The 18,063-nt window shown below is 38.9% G+C and overlaps 1 protein-coding gene across 1 annotated transcript in view; it reads right to left on the bottom strand.

Moving 5' to 3' along the window:
• LOC117407189 (Krueppel-like factor 12) overlaps positions 1 to 14,794 on the bottom strand; it is a 79,194-nt gene extending 64,400 nt beyond the window's left edge. Inside the window, exon 1 of the mRNA XM_059029349.1 lies at positions 14,639 to 14,794. The gene's annotated coding sequence lies outside the window, so the exon portion shown is untranslated. The remainder of the gene's footprint in view (positions 1 to 14,638) is intronic.
• Between the last annotated feature and the right edge of the window lie 3,269 nt (positions 14,795 to 18,063).

Below are 18,063 nucleotides of genomic sequence, written 5' to 3'. Positions count from 1 at the left end.
ACCCAATTCCAACTAATGGTTACAGTAGAAAAGATATTCCATTGTTAGATAGACTATTCTATGCTCTGGTATATACAAAAAAAGACTGAAAAGAAAGGCAATGTGTACTTTCTAAATGTGCAGGGTGCAATTATGCAAAGAGACAGTCGGTACTGCCCCTCCCCCCTCCCTCTTTCAGACAGCAGCTTGTCACACAGGAAGATGAATTGTGGGCTCTAATTGTCAGCCTCACCCGTAGCTATCATGGCAGCACAGGGTGCAAGAGAGGAAATGATCAGAATAAAATGTGCATATGTTGTTTTGAAGTCTACACAAATTAAAGCGATGGTGACAACAGCCAAACAAATGGCTTTGAGGTTTATGCAGATGTCTCTGGTTTGGGTGGGGGTCTGTGGATTTAAGAAGTGATGTGGAATCTAGAATGTAGGAAAACTAATTTTGGTTGGTCGGTGTTAACTGCTTTTTTTCTCGTATTGCCTCTGTGGGGAGCTGGGTCCACAAACATATGTTCTCAAGACTGAGTGTGTAAATACTGACTAGAACTTTTTCTATCCCCGAATGATTAAACACCAGCCCTTGTAAGAAAATCTCCTCTTCCTGAAAACAGGCAACTGGCAGTTGCTTCCTCACACTTTGATGTCCACATAATTTAAGAAAGTCCCACTACACTGGATTCAATTTCTTACACATTATCCATGTCTGGTTCACATGAACATAACAGAAAGCAACACTGTACCAAATTATTTGGAGCTCTACTAACCTACAACAAATGGTGAAGCCAGCAAATATAATTTATTTTTAATTTGAACAAAAGAAAAGTTATGTATTTTGTGATAGGGAGTCTGGGTTATCCACAGACAGAATTGGGTCAGACACAGACAGCTCTCTTTGTAATGTTGCACAGACGCCCAGCATTTATTTCAGGCAGTTCAGAGTTTGAAACAAAAGTCCCTTGGCTGCTCACCACACAGTAAGACGTTTTCTTCTTCACTGTTCGTACGGATGTCTGGGTCCGGCCAGTAGCCGTGAGGTGTGTCTAGGAGCTCCCCTCTTGATAGCGAGATGCTCCGCCGGGACAAGCCCACCAGCTGGTTAGGGACCGCAGCCGAACAATCATCGGCTACGATTCCCTGCAAACAAAACGTAGCTGGCAGCACCTCACAGATGAAGCGTCTAGCTCTCTCCTGCAAACATGCACATCCACCCTAGAAGCCAGTGGTAGGACACTATCCCTGTTAGATATTTAAATGCACTCATTTACTCAATTATTATTCCATATGTTTTGGGATATTTACTTTGCAGGATTCTGCAGTACTTCCTTAGCTTTGGGTGGTGACAGGGTTATTTTTTTATTTTTATTTTTTTAGATCAGCAAAAATAAAATACTATAGAACCTGAAAACGTAACCATAATAGTGTATATAATAATCTCATTTTAACTGGAAAATAAAACTCTAGCATTATGAACACTATTTAAAGATGATAGTAAGTAAAGTGTTTATTGTAAAATCTGTGGCACTTTAACTTTATAATAATAACAACACAATCATCTACTTCCAATTGGAGGTTACTGGTAGCCACAATATGCGAGAGATATTTATGACCCTGTGGCCTCAATTCTAGAAAGGCAACCAACTCTTGTAATAGACTGCCAACATCTCTGGAAATATCATAATGTAGATCTTCTAAAAGGAGGTGGTAAAAGGAAGTCACTTATTGAAACGGCTTGCCCTCTAGTTCCAGCTATTTCTGATCCACTATGTCAGTAATTCTACTGGGATGACACTTCCGGAGATAGTTGAACTCTGTTATGTATGTTCACACAGTTACTGGGTAAGTTACAGCTGGGTCATTTCAAGGGTTATGCAGTTGCAATTCTAATTAAAGAGAAGAACTTGCCTAATGAAAGAGTTGGTGTATTAGTTTATTTATGGAACACCAACCTAGGGCATCAAGCATCCTTTATTAAATGTCATGGGAACTCCTTGTGTGTAAAACACACTAGCAAAAGGGCAGGAAACTGGATTTGAGATCTGGAAAGGGTCGCTTTTCAACCTAGAATGAATACATTTGAGTAAACATGCTGGTGCATATACAGTGCTCCTTGAATATTTCATGATTTGATAATTCACAAATTATTCACAGTCATGCCATATTGGCAGTACAGTATTGTGACAGAGAGCAAATGAGTCAACAAACTCCCTCCCGACCTGTGAGGGCATGGTATAACAGGAACAGAGTGCCCGGGACTGGATGGTTTGACAGTTCATTCCAGGGTCAGTCAGAAGTCGGCCATCCAAAAAGGAGGCGAAGCCACAATACTTGAAGTCAGCGCCTTACTGCGGTAGGCGATGTGTCAGTCATGGATTGGAGGAGACGTGATTGCACTCGCTACCAAAGGGGGCGTGACTGAAGGTATATCAGGGTGTGTGGGCCGAGCGATCTGTTCCTCATGTTATGGTTACGCATCGACCTACAAGGAGTACTGTGTAGAAAACCGAGTTTTAGTGTTATTTGCCAGTCTTGTAACCTGTGTTATTTGTCATTTGTAGACGACTAACTAATCCAGGAGCTGTCGCTAAAAGCCAGCACCCACTCCAGATCACTCTATACCATGTTGTCACGAATAAACTGAATCACCACTTGCACTTGGAGCACCCACTGCTGGACTTGTGATCATGTGTGTTTAAAAGTGAGTGTCTACTTCATTTATTATTTTGGGACTGAACCTCGTGACAAACCTGAGGACAGACGTCATCGTGTAGAGCCAGGTATTATTACTTATCAGCAAATAAAGAGTTGCTTTTTCACCGTAAACTGTCTTAAGTCTATCATTACTGAGCACTGCATCACCACTGCACCTGTGCACTACAAACCACTTTGCCACAAGTATGTACATGTACTATAAGGGCCCACGTCTTCATAGAGAAATAATGAGGATGAACTGTATTATTTATGCTCTTTAACATGTATAGTCTAAGAAAAAAGCACTGTGCAACATGCATACATCATCATAAAACAAGCATCAGGTATTGTTATTATTTTATTTTGGAACCAGTTCAATTTTAATGTGCTCTTTGGGGGTATACATACCTCTGAATCCCAAATGAGGGACCTTTACAGTGGAGCATTTCCAAGCATTTAACTGGTCTGTGGTCCTGAATCATTTTCCAGTGTTTATGCTGGAGCACAGTTTATAATCACAGAGCAGGCAACTACTGTACTATAGTATAAAAGGCATTGTTTTGTGCTTTGAGATACATGGAGGATCTTATTTTGTGAATACTGTATAGTTGCAAACAAGCGTGGTAAGATATTAAACAAATGGCCCACTTAGCGATCTTAGAGATGGTATACCACTCTGTTAGACGCTTGGTGAAATGTTTCCTCATTTTGTGGTTTTCAGTATGACTGAGGTTTTGTACATATACCCAGATAGTCTGGCTATGCTATTTTCAAGCCTTATTTTCCCACACTTAAAAACTCATTAAATAACTATTTTGTTAAACACTAAAATAACTGGTAGTGCCTTTTGTGAAATATGTTACAAAAAATAAAAAAATAGGATTTGTTTGAAATACTAAAATTAGATTTTTAGATTTTTATCTGTTGAAAAAAGTAGTAATTTTCTCAGCAGCTGCATATTCAGAACGGAAGCACTAATGGAATGTTTCTGGTTTGCATGAGACTGAAGTTTGCCTCGTTCTCATAAACAAGTCTAGCTTCCTGTGCCGGGTTCACATTGCTAAATCAGGCCGGATGATCATAGCCCACTCCAGCCTGACCTCTCACTGCACTCACATTTCCCTCCTGTCTCGTTACAGCAATGCTAAGTACTGACAAACTATTGCTAGACCAAATTCAAAACAGAAAAGACAATATTAATTTAAATTAAGCAGAGTTGTTGAATGAGAACTCATTAACAACAACAACAACAACAACAACACAAAGTTACAGGAAAAGGGACAGAGATTTCCAACATGACCAACAAGCTTTCAAAATGAATTAAGAATATGGTTTTAAGATGACGGGACTCCCACTTTTGCTTATGCAACATAAAATACGTGTCGGTTGACAGCGATAGAATCTCACCAGGGCTATTCCCCAAGCTGCCTGTGCAGAGCCAGTGCATTAAAATAGACCTGACATGAAAACCTCAAACGTGCCAAGGAACAGGTTGAGCCACACAGAGGACAGGACTGGATAATGCTACTTGTCCATCAAAAACAATCTGACCACTGGGGATTTTGGACTATAAAACTTAACCCCATTCACTCCAGACTATAACAGAATAACTCATCCTATGCATTTCTTGTTCATACCACATTTTTCTGATATAGAGAAAAAAAAATACAGTATATAAATTTAAGAAATAAAAATAATATTTTACTTACCAGTATGTATTTTAAACACAAGATTCACTGAATAAATGTACACCTGTAGTTGCTATGAACCTGGTCAAATATAAGCATTGAGTTTCTAGAGCTGAGCCAAAGATGAACTTGACTTTCCCAAAACCAAAAACACAATGAGGGCTGACTCTGCTGCTCCTGGATTTAACTCTTCTGCTCCTGGATTTAGGCACCGATGGTGTGTCCGGTTATAATATGGTTTGAATACTGCTATCCCGCTATAGTCTTTGGATGGGCTGTTCTTGTTTTAGTTTTTAGATGGGATGTGAAACATGGTTAATTTCTGTTTTGAGGATGTTCAGTAGAAACTTTTTTTTTTTAATTTAGTCTTTGCCAATTATTTTTATTATTTTCTCCCCAATTTGGAATGGCCAATTATTTTTAGGCTCAGCTCAGCACTACCACCCCTGCGCTGACTCGGGAGGGCGAAGATGAACACACGCTGTCCTCCGAAGCATGTGCCGTCAGCCGACTGCTTTTTTTCACACTGCGGGACTCACCATGCAGCCACCCAAGAGCTACAGTGTCGGAGGACAACGCAGCTCTCGGGCAGCTTGCAGGCAAGCCCGCAGGCGCCCGGCCAGACTACAGGGGTTGCTGGTGCGCGGTGAGCCGAGGACACCCTGGCCAACCTAACCCTCCCTCCCCCCGGGCGGCGCACGGCCAATTGAGTGCCGCCCCCTGGAAGCTCCCGTACTCGGTCGGCAAAGGAATAGCCTGGACTCGAACTCGCGACGTCCAGACTATAGGCACATCCTACACTCACTGGATGCGCCACTCAGGAGCCCAGAAGAACCTTTTTGTTTGTTTGCTTTGTTTAAAGGAGGAACAGCATTATAGACTCAATTGCACAAACAAGTGCCTTACCAATATAGATAAACAAGGAAATTAATCATGGGTTTGTATAACTATTCAGAAAGGATTTGAAATCAACACCAAACCTTTTGACAGAGTCTTGCTATGTATTTGTGGTTAGGCAGTCGATTGCTATCAACTTGACAGTTTGCTGTCTGTCTCTCTGTCTGGGTTTATTAAATTTACTTTCCTTTCTGCTGTGGCTACAGCAGGTATGACCACAATGTGTTGACTTGATGTACATAATAGATACATAAGGGTTTTTAAACAAGACAACAGTGGCCAATAAAATACACAGTGAGTTTAACGAGCATGATTTATAACTAAATCCACATTGTTACCCAGCTTCTATAATGTATACTGACAGTAAAATTACTTAGGCATCCTGAGAAGAAAAAGGTGTAAAGATAGGGTCTGGTATTCAATGCATCAAATTTATACAATCTAATCTGAATTAAATATTCACTCAAAATAAATGTATTAAATGCATCCTAATTGAAATAGTTACTGCCTGTGACTTGCATTTCACAGACAGTTCCCAGTGTGCTCAGCACTGGAAGGTCCATCAGGTATTCTCATCAGGAACACACATGCTCAAATTCAAGACGCTTTTGGCACATTTCTGTCACTCACCCATCTAACACAGGAACCAACACAAACTAGATACTGGTAAAAAGCCTTGGCTCTATTGTTATTTTTTCCTACAGACATTTACAGGGCAATACATGTTTGAAATGCTTTCAACAACTCTCCCACTCCTTAAAGGCTCCTTATACAAGTTCAAGTTGTTAGTCAATTGTGCAAACTTAACACTGGAGTGATAGCTTAGTAAATCTGACCTACTATACACCACTTGAAGAGTAGCCCAAATCAGCTCTGCAGCAGCAGAATTTGACTATGTCAAGTACAGGTACTACAGCAAACAAGCCAGTTTTCAATTAGAGCAATACCTAAAGTTAGGGTAATCCATTTCAGTCTAACAAGTATCCCAGTATATAGTCAAAGTTATCTAAGGTTATGCTGCTCACTTTGTGGACATGAAGGATTTAACACATGTTTAGCACATTCATACAAGCTGCCAGTTGTATTGTTTGTAATCTGTCCAAAGCTTGTCTGCCCAAGTAGTTTTACAAAACCGCAAAAACTGAACCTCTGGAGGTCTTGGGAGTTTGGTTACCCCAGCTGTCTGTTGGCTTTAGCTTATGCCAAATTAGTTTAAAGTGTGACCAACTACAAATGACCTGACAATATATTGGAAGTCATTAAACATATGGATTAACAAGTGAAACTACAGAGCCAAATGACATATAAAACTGAACAACTGTAACCGTATCATTTAGCCCATCGCTTGACCGAATGACCTTCGACAAGGTGGTGATTTTTTTTTTAATTTTTTTTTTTATTGGACTTCAAAGAGAAAAGCAAGAAATATATAGACATCAAATGTAACTCAGGTAGAAATAATACAGTTCTCTGGTACCGGTACTGGAAATTGCTGTTGTTGTCCTTTATCCAAATTCTTCAAATTGCCACCCTACTTTTTCCACTTATTTTCATGTTAGCTGATTTACAGGATCTAAATTTCAAATTAGTTTATCCTGCGTATGGTGTCTGAAAACAAAATCAGTCACAGTCGATGCTGGAACAGCCTGTAGGTGAGTGGTGGTTAGTCAGTTCTGACCTCAGGAAAAACAAGGAGAACATGTCAGTCTTGTTTAAATTTCAGGAAAGTACAGGCTATGCGAAGTCGCCGGTCTTCGCTGGGGATTCTGAAGGGAGCATTGCATTGGCTCTGGCACTCCCGGGGGTTAGGGAGGCAAAACCAGCAGCTAGAGCAAACCCTGCAGGCCAGGCGCCCAGTGAGCTCAAAAGAGGACACCTGTTGGGCTGGCCTTTGTCTTCCAGAGGTCGGTAGCTTGCAGACATCCGCTCTCGAGCTTCTGGGTGAAAAAGAGTAAGCTGACTCGTTGTGGTAGCGGAGGACGCCTGCTGAACCTTCGGGTCTCCTGAGCTGTGTGGAGAATTACTGTGGTGTGGGGAAAAAATTATTGGGCATTCCAGATCGAGAAAATCGGGGGTAAAATAATTGAGCACACAAAATTGAAAAATATATAATAATTCAGGAAACTAATTAGAAGCTGAAATGTTCAGTTAAACAACCAGAACTAACTGTATTCTTATTGGTTGGTGGTAAATAACTGTTGAAAACACAAGATGGTAGTAACATTATTTTTGTTACCACTGTATTGTCACCACCACTACCTCAGTTGAAACCTCTGCTGTTTAAACATGTGTAAAAATCTGATATACTGTACCCTCAGAATTATTGATAGGACATATTATATTGTTTTAAATTGTAACCATGTGTCTGTAGAATTGACATTTAACTAAAACAAATAAAATGTGCTCACTAGTGTGTTTTTTTTAAATAATTCTACAGACAAAAAAGAAAAAAACCAAAACACATACCTGGATCTACCCCATTTAGAGTAACTGAACAGGGCCCAATACACAGTATACCAACTTTGTGCTGTACTTACTATGCATCCCGAGCCAGATGTGGTGTGGCAGGTACAGGACTGGTTGCTTTTGTCGGTGCAAAGTATTGATTGGCTGTTTTTTGGTGGATAATAAATCATATTTGGACCAATCATGTCTTTGTTTAGTATTTGCGGTCCAGTAGATGTGAACTGAGCTTTCATTACAGCAAGTCAAAATGAATAAGACGGTGCTTGGGCGGATTGATTTTTGATTTGATTCATTTGATGCTGTGACATTCCAGTGGGCATCTACTGCCTGATGGAAGCCTGTTAGAGCTGGAAGCTGATTGGCTGATGGTACTGAATCGGTTTCTAATGTGCATGATTTCACCATGCAAGTGTGGCTGTGTGACAGATAACTCTACAGGATTATCAACACATTAGAGGACTATAAAACTGCTTACACCTCAATGACTGGCATCAAATAATTCAGCGCTCCATGACAACAATAGTAGTCACTGCATGTGGCTCCTCCCTCTCTCTTTCATCTATACCCCTGTCTGTGGAAGTTTTTTTTTTCTTGCAATAAGCAACCACTGGTCCAAAGCCACTTTAGAGATTAAACGAGCCAGACCATTTGAGGTTCCCTTTATTTTTATTTATTTATTTATTTTAATTACAACACAAACCCTATTTATGCAAAGATAATACGAAGAGTTCAAGAAAACATTGTTTGTGTATTTGTAAACATTGGCATTCTTTATTTTAAATATATTAACATTTTAAAAAATACTGTACAACAACATAAAATCTCACGTAGGTTTGTACACTATACACAGCATTCACCTAATTTAGGCCATGTACCATGTTTAAAAGAAGCTGATGTAAAAAGCAGGTCTGTATGTGGCATGATATGTGGATCTCATATTGAATTAATAATCTCAAAACCTGCAACTCCATATTGAAAATGAGACTTAAATACCATATATGTTAACAGCAATATACTTGCCTATATTGTAGCTTTGCTTTTCAATATAGTTTTACTTTCAATTACCGCAGATAAAGCACATAAAGAAGCTGTCGGCATATTATACTGCTGCAGTTGTGATGGTAACTTAAGTTATCTCTATGCTTACTCATTTTCTCCTGTTTCGAGGGAACACTGGACTTTTCTTTCTCAGCAGCTTTTAATGATTTGCCCCTGTCAATGTAGACCAGCTCAGAGATTAGACTCTGAGGTGACAGGGCAGTGCATTGTTGTCTGCGCATTAACCCACTGGACTGAGTCCCCAGAGATGTCCATCCCAAGGCTTTAATTCAAGAAATGAGGTAAAGCTGCCTTAGGTGGCTCTCAGGCTTTAAACGCAAAGGTGCTGAATTGGAATCCGTGAGGTCTGCCCACATACATTCCCTTTGATCTGGGGTAGCTGTGGAAGGCAGACACAAGAATCAATTTGTGTCCATCCGACAAAATCAGCACCCAGAAATATAGAAAGATACAGCACAGCCTAAGTGGTTTGTTTTGTTTTTTTTAAATGCTGTATATCAGGATAGTTGCCTCTGAAAAGGAAGTGATGAACTGTAACCAAACATGATCAAAACCAACACCTCTTTATATATTAACAGGGGTCTATTTGAATGATTTAAAAAGTGATGAGTCTATCTAGGAGGCTGTGTGGTCCAATGGTTAAAAAAGGGCTTGTAACCAGGAGGTCCCTGGTTCAAATCCCACCTCAGCCACTGACTCATTGTGTGACCCTGAGCAAGTCACTTAACCTCCTTGTGCTCTGTCTTTCAGGTGAGATGTAGTTGTAAGTGACTCTGCAGCTGATGCATAGTTCACACACCCTAGTCTCTGTAAGTCGCTTTGGATAAAGGCGTCTGCTAAATAAACAAATAATAATAATAATAATAATCTAAATACCTTTAAAACACTGTAAGGCAATTTAAGACAAATGTGGGATTATATCATTAAAAAAGAGTCCACGGTTATTTTCTGTATATCCACCTGTCACAACAGTCCATAACCAAAGCATATATTTAAGAAGCTCACACGCTGTTAAATGCCACATATAGCATGTAGCTGGTTGGAATTGTTCCCACATGTTGTTTAACTTATTTTTGACCTTGAACTGGGGACAAAGTTCAAGAGGCCCCATGAGGAGTGTGTGGCAGGCTAGCCATTAACATTATTTCTTATCAGTTTAACTCTCCTTTCCACTGCCCACATTAAACAGTCTTCTACCTGAGTATGTAATCTATTCATGCACATTGCAACTTACTCTTTACAGTCTACCATATGCACCTGTCACAGTGCGGTCTTCAAAAACAAAAGGTCTACAAAACTACGAGGTCTGTTTGGTTTATTGTTCTGTCAAGTCAATAAGCACAGAGTCGACTTGTTTGGTAACGTTTTCATATGGTCATCAATAACTTTACTGTAACTTCTGTAACTACCTAATAATAATTTATTTCTTAGGAGACACCCTTATCCAGGGCGACTTACAAGATATCACATTATTTTTTTTTACATACAATTACCCATTTATACAGTTGGGTTTTTTACTGGAGCAATCTAGGTAAAGTACCTTGCTCAAGGGTACAGCAGCAGTGTCCCCACCAGGGATTGAACCCATGACCCTCCGGTCAAAAGTCCAGAGCCCTAACCACTACTCCACACTGCTACCTAACACACACACTTTTACAAGACATGTAATTATAATGTGATTCACACAATCAACAAAAAAAAAACCTAAAACATATTTACAGTAACAAGTTGGCAGTGTTGTATGGCTTCACTTGTTATCTTTGACTAACAATTTGGTCCCCTGCACATTGTTTGGAGTTGTTGTCATGGAATTCTGAATGACTATTAGGGTATGTGGGTTTAAGAAAGTATTCAGTCTACCGTTTACTGATTTTATTTTTAAAAAAAAACATCCCTCTGCTCAATTGACAGGGCAAGAAATAGTATTTCTTATTTCTATATGTTACATGTTCCCTCTATTGCAACCATGAAGCTATTGGCATTATCCAGATATTGTATTGTTAAGGTCGCTTGAATAGCTGAGTTATATTACCTGGACAAGTGCTGTGTAAAAATGACATTAAAATCAAAAGTTCATTTAAAATCTCTAGGAGTGCGAGGACACACCAGAAGTTCAGCATTGAAGTTTCTGGAAGGACTGACCAGTACATTTTGTTCATAAATAGCTTCAAAAACAAATAGCAATATAAAATCAATAATGCAGAGTCTTTTATGCAGGGACCTATGTGAGACCTATGCCTATACATACTAGGTAAGATTTATAGAATTATTTAGTTAACTCTGTGTACTTTATGAGTCATTCTGGAGTATATTGCAATTAAAATTTTACAAATATTTAAATACGCCCCCCCCCCCCCCAAAAAAAAGGTTTAATTAAAAGAAAGGTTATTGACTGGGGAATATAACCTCAAGTGTTCCTCTCTATGTTTGGCTTGCCAAAGATTGTGTAACTGTTCCTCCCTCAAGGTCTACAGTACATACTCTCACTGCAGCTGTAGTAAACAAGTATTGGTAAGAGGAAGAGAGGTCAAGGGTTGGGTTTCAAGAAAGGAAATTTTAACAAAAAAAAATGCATTTAAACCATCTACGTCCTGCAGTGTGAAATTCTTTTTGACTCACCCTCGTCACAATCCTGTGTCATGTTAAAAAAACCACAAATGATTTTAAATAATTGAGGCATGGCAAATGATGATGTAATATGTTGTCGCTAGCTGCTTTATGAGATGCAAGTTCTAGTTCTGAATGCACTTTGTGGTCAGTTTAACCTCTGAGGGGCCAATTAGTGGGTGGGTCTGTTCTGTAATACACAGAGATCTCCCATTCCAGTTTTAATTGAGACCACATTCTAATTTTCAAGTCGCAATCACAATTTTTTTCTTTTTTATTTATTTGTAATAACTTGGCAGTTCTTGGCCTGCAGCATGTCAACAGTAAAAATAATTGCACCTGATTTTCAAAGCTTCAATCCACACAACAAAGGCCTCAGTAATTGCAATTTCAAATGTCTGTTATCAACCATGTTTTGTTACGGCTCCAGGTGGCTCAGGTTAAAATTAAAGTTCCACACTGCAAAGGTATTCTAGAAAGTGCAGACCTGTATAAATATTAGATCCTATTGATTGAAAAGGACAAAGCAGTTTAAATGGAGCACAGCAGCACAGGCTGGTGATATCTCATTCAGTTCCATTGGGGCAGGTACTGTATTTGGGGGCGTTTCGTCTTGACAGTGCAGAAACACAAACATCTTATTTCATTCTGTTCACTGTGATTGCAGCATGATACATTGTCCCGTGCTACACGAAGACAGAAGAACATTTTGATTCCCTTTTCCTTCACGTTTAACTTACAGCCCTTTTACTGTTTTTCTTTTGTTAAATTAGTTAAATATCTGTCTTTGTTAGCACCCTCTCGTGGAGGGTGATAAATTGAATTTTTTCCTCCAGCCGTCTCTCGACAGCTGGCATAGTCCCCCAAATAGGTGTTTAAATAGGACTGTAAAATAGTGTGAACTGTCACTAAAAGTAATTCAATCTTTGTAATCACTGTATCAATTTATCATTGCTAGATAGCGTTGATGAGCAGAGGTATTTTTTTTTTATTTTTTTATTTATTTATTTCTTAGCAGACGCCCTTATCCAGGGCGACTTACAGTTGTTACAACATATCACATTATACATTATTTCACATTATACAGATATCACATTATTTTTACATACAATTACCCATTTATACAGTTGGGTTTTTACTGGAGCAATCTAGGTAAAGTACCTTGCTCAAGGGTACAACAGCAGTGTCCCCCACTGGGGATTGAACCCACAACCCTCCGGTCAAGAGTCCAGAGCCCTAACCACTACTCCACACTGCTGCCCAATACAATGAGAAACCAGGCAGTAGACCATTACATTGTTTTGTGCCAGTTTTCATCTAATTTATGTACAAATAAAGTCACAATGAAATGAGATTCTAACATGTAGCAAAATGTTTTCTTTAGGTTTTTTGTAATTTCACTAAAAGAGAGGGTCTGTCAGGTCTGGATACTGAAACCAGGGGCCATGGTGCGCACAGATGGGCACAGTCCGGGGATATCCCACAATCCTCCAGCAGCTTGCTTCAATCCTGCCCTAAAGGCCTTCCCTCTAATTGGGTGAGAGAGTAGCTCACTGCATGTGCTTATTCAGTTATCCAGAGCAAAGCTTGCTGATTGTGCCAAAATGTGTTTTTCTAGGGCAATAAAATTGAAATATGACCGATCTGAGACCACTGGCACACACACATTTCAATGATGAGGATGTTAAAGTCCAAATATAGGCAGTCAAACCCTAGCCACTACTACTATGACTACTAATAATGAGAATCAAATTCTTATAACATTTTTATTCTTATTCTTATTATTAGTAGTAGTACTAGTAGAAGTAGTAAATAATAATAATAATAATAATAATAATAATAATAATAATAATAATACCACAGCCTGTGGGGATACATTTTACTTTGCAACTCACTACTGAACATGTTATAGTCAAATAAATAAACCAGTTGCCATTTGGGTCTCAAGATAACTAATAGATTGCAGTATAATAAACTACTTCTAAGTACAGTACTAGTATAACCAAAAATAAATAAATAACAAAGCAGTGAAAAAAGTCTGTGCAAAACTACTCTGGTAAAAATAATAAATAAACAAAATTGTAAAAGGATTCGTTGAAATAAGAAATTAAATCGACAGCTCACCTGAGTTAACATTATTCCACAACAAGAGGCAACTGACAGGTAAAGGTGCATAGCGCAGGATGACAGTTATTTGTCTGGAATAAAACTAAACCGAGATGTCTAAAACAGTCCCCCTGTTTTTCTTGTATCACCAATCACTTCTGAGAGGACCGCAACAGAAAGCTGCATTTCATGGTACGACAGACAGAGTTAACAACGGAAACAGTGAGTTAACTGTGCTTCTCTCATAAGCCCTGCATTAACACAGTCTAATGTCACTGAGGTCAAAACTCAGTTTTTACATTACACCAAGCTCCCGGGGCCAAGCTGTGACACTGCAGCCGCCACTAAACTCTCTTCTGCTTGTACATAGAAATGTCTTCACTGTCAGCTTTGCCCAGGTCTACTTTAATTGAAAATAACAGCCACAGGCCAGCCCTCTGATATGTGCATTAACTATGCACTATTTCAAGTGACAGCTACCCATCAATACCAATGACTATAATACTAAGCGCACCACAGATGACAACTGAGCCATAAACCCTAAGCCTACCCTCCCCTCCCCAAAATAGCAAACCCATCACTTTAAACCTGCATATTAATGCTGAAGTGCAGGGGAAGATATTGATTCTGTGGCAGACCATTGAAAGGACTAGTACAAAGAGAAGCTTGTGTAATTAACAAAGTTTTTTTTAAGGGGGAGGGTTGTAGGGGGTGTAACCAATGACCCCCCCCCCCCCCCCCCCCCCCCCCCGCCCTCCCTCCTCCATATACACATATGCATTGTTTCCCACATTTTATTGTTGAATTTTTTTTAAACAATCATTTTAGATTATTACTTTTTTAAATATTAAATTGTAAATACAAGAACTTAATTTTAAAAGAAAAAGTCACATCATAAGCCAAGTTTCAGACTGACTAATCTTGTACCACAAGCTTGCCGTATGAATTCAGAATAACAAAAAGGGGATGCTGCATCTTCATTGACTCTCCTTGCACAATAATATGTTTTTACTGAAACCACATGCATGTAAAACAGCATGGAAAATGTGACTTGTAATTGCAAGAATGGCTTGTCACCATACCAGCAGCTGCTTTGCAAAAAGAAGAAAGAAAGCCAGAATAGGTACAGACCTTGTCAATAGCTGCAGAGCTGGAGAAACTGTTTTCCTTCCCTTATAGAGTCCTCTCCCTCTCTGTATGACTCCCTCCCTTTCGGTCTCTCAGCTGCTCAGTGCAGTTCTCAGGAAATGAATGGGGGCTCACAGAGAACTGTTGTACTTGCAAATGACTTACCAGTCACATGATCCTCTAAATGTAGGGTGGGCCAGTGGGTGGAGACTTCATCAACAAGAGAAGACAATATACTCTAAGCTTTAACAGCATGCATCGAATTACATGGGGGCCCCTTGTGGGAGGTTTCCGACAGGTCTGGTTAGCACAGGCTGCTTAGTTTTATACCGTCTATGGTATTTCCTCCAAAATAAGAGGGGGAGAATGAGGCACTGGCCTATTTCTCATTAAAAAAACATACCCTTTATAATATGCATTAGGTGGCAGGTAATTTAGAGCTAGAATTAATACAGCATGATAACTCTGTTATACCCTGTCAAGCCTACTAGCTAAGAAGCAGAAACACCCACAACCTATATAGCTGCACAGTGTGATGTCAAAAATCCTCCTGTACTGCTAACATGCACTTACATACTGTCTTGGATCTGTGTCGTGTTCAAGCTTTTTTTTTTTTACGGCTGAGCCTTATTAGTAAGAAAGTGTTGTGGTGGCATGCATGTACAGTACAATCCAGACAGTGTCCCCTGGGCTTATTCATGTATTTAAAGAAAGTCTAACTAATTTTAATGCCTGATGAAATTCTCAGGAAAATGCAGTTTGCATTCACAGGGTTTTTTTTTATTGATTTAGCCTTGTCAAAATATCACAACACATTAATCTGAATTATCATACAAAGAATTATTTATTTTCAAATAGTGGTCACTAAAAATGAAATGCTTAAAACAGAATAATACACAGTTGTTTGATGTTGCTAGTGCTCATGGCAAAATTATGATTCTACTGTCACAGTATTGCAGTTGTTTGGAATCTGTACTGGCTGTTGTTAATGTATTACCAGCTACACCTCACTGCATAGAATAGTTGATAGTGGCAAACAAGTCCTTGGTTTTAATCTATCCGCTATTTCTCATGGATCCTTTCTGGGAACATCTTTTACTTGACTATAGTCCAGCAAATCTTAAGCCATGCAGATGAAACCCAAATCTGTGTGGGGTAAAAACAAATATGAATTTGCGTACAGGATTTTCAAGATATACTGAATCCAGGAACATTCTTTGAAATTAGAACATACCCAAGTTGCAACATGAAAATACAATCTGTACCTTGGTGAGGTCATAGAGACATCAGCATAAGACACATACTTACCTCTCGACAACACTGTTTGGTTTGTGGTTTGAGTCCTGCCCTTGCCTTTCTATTGAATTCAATAGGCTGAGATGCCAATTCATTACAATGGCGGCATATGGGAGGAATCCTGACCCCTGTGGTTGAAACAGGTAATTAAATATTTGTGCTCTTTGTATTATAGGTGTAGTACGTATACAGGCTTGTGAGTCATATGATTCTCTAAGTCGCTCCTTGCGTTTGGTGAGCAGTCGCAGTCAGGATACTGTGTTGAGACTCAGCCCAGGTGATACACATGCTTGTGTTTACACTTGAGGAAGAGCTTTGATTAAGCAGGGGGAGAATGTAATGAATCTCCTCCAAGCGGCTGATCAGTTAATAATACTGACATCAGCATACAGTTTGTACTTCCCTACACTAGAGCTTGCTCTTTATCTGAATAGTAAAGCTTTTTTTGCTCCTGCCTTTCCATTCAGTTCAATGGGCTGAGATGCCAATTCATTACAAGATTCCACAGCAGACATGAACTGTAATGACATATTCACATTTTCTCAGAAGATGGAGAAAAGCACAATGTTTAACTAAAAACAGTGGTGTTGCTCCACTACCTTTAATCATGAAGAGTTTTTATTTTCCGACTGGCTTAAAACCTAGGGCTTGATACATTGTTCTGTTACCGGTACTTCAATTCAGTTTTGCTATTATGTACAGTCGGTTATACATAATTAGTAGTAGTGGTAGTCGTAGTCGTAGTAGTCTCATCAAAATCTGAAAGAATATATAAAAGAAAACAAATCTACATTGTCAGTTTGATGCTATGAAGCTGGGTCTGACTACATGTTTCTCAAAGCACACATCACTGGAACCCAAGTGCTGGGCTCAGCACTGGTGACATTTAAAGTGTGAAAAGCTTCCACAACACATTCTGTAGATGTGACTGATGGCATGAGGAATACTTTACGTTATTGCAAACACTGTTTAAAATAATAAATAGAAAATGTCGTTGCAGATAGTGGTTACACGCTATTATTGGTTTTAAAGAAAAAGATTTAAAGTAACAAATGAAAAACGTAAATTAATACAATAGCTTCAGAATTAAAAGTTGTTGTTTTTTTTTTTGTTTTTTTTTTATAAATGTCCCTCTAGAAATGAAAATAATTTACATTTAAAAGTTAATCTTACTTTATAATGACTATAAAAAAAGTACCATGCCTTTGGTGTCCAACGCTTCTTTACTTTTTAAGTCTGTTGAGGTTGGGAGGATGAGCATCTACAGTGAATGTGGCTGAGGTCCCCAAAGACTTCATTAGCTGCAGCAGCAGGGACAGCCACACACAAGACAAAATGAAACAAAACAAAAAAACACATACTGTATGTATTCATCAAACAACAGTTTGCACCATATGGCATGGAATCTTATCTGATCTGATGCTCAGCAGGATTTAAAAGGTATTTCAAACCTGTTTTAAATGGTCTGCTTTTCTGCATTTCCCACAGCATAATGTTCTTATAATAATAATAATAATAATAATAATAATAATAATAATAATAATAATAAATCAGAATTCTGTAAGGACAATACAATACAATACAATACATGTAATGTTATTGGGGATCCAGTATACCGGTAGCCATACAACTTCAACAAACTCCTCAGTATTGTTGCAGTCTTGCAGCAAGCTGATATCATGCCCCATATTTAATATTATGTATGGTTTTTGTATTTGACATGTTCTTATAAAGCTAATTGTTTATGAATAATGTATTAATAAAGACATTTAAGGTATACAGCTTCAAGGTTAATAGGCTCACCTGTAAAGAGACGGGGCTTAGAGGATAAAAGGTGGCCTAAATCAGGGCTAGTCTCTCAAGGAAGCAGATGGAGCGAGATAGTGTCTCCTTGGCTGCAGAGATGGACTTGAGAGCACTGAGCCTAAGAAGCACTATTACGAGGAACTAAACAGGGAACTGCAAGGATTAGCACTTTCTACCATAAGTTTAGCAGCTAAGCTGTTGTCTTGACATTTATTATTTTGGTTGCTGATCACTATATATAATTGCACTGCTTGGATTCCTTTGGGCGTTCCTTTGGGCACTGCTTTTAAATGTAACTGTCGCCAGGGACTCTTTCTTTTAAAGGG

The sequence above is a fragment of the Acipenser ruthenus genome, chromosome 8 (genome assembly GCF_902713425.1).
Source record: "Acipenser ruthenus chromosome 8, fAciRut3.2 maternal haplotype, whole genome shotgun sequence".
NCBI lineage: Eukaryota > Metazoa > Chordata > Actinopteri > Acipenseriformes > Acipenseridae > Acipenser > Acipenser ruthenus.
Note: the sequence above shows the minus strand (reverse complement) of the source record. Positions and strands in the feature narration are given on the sequence as shown.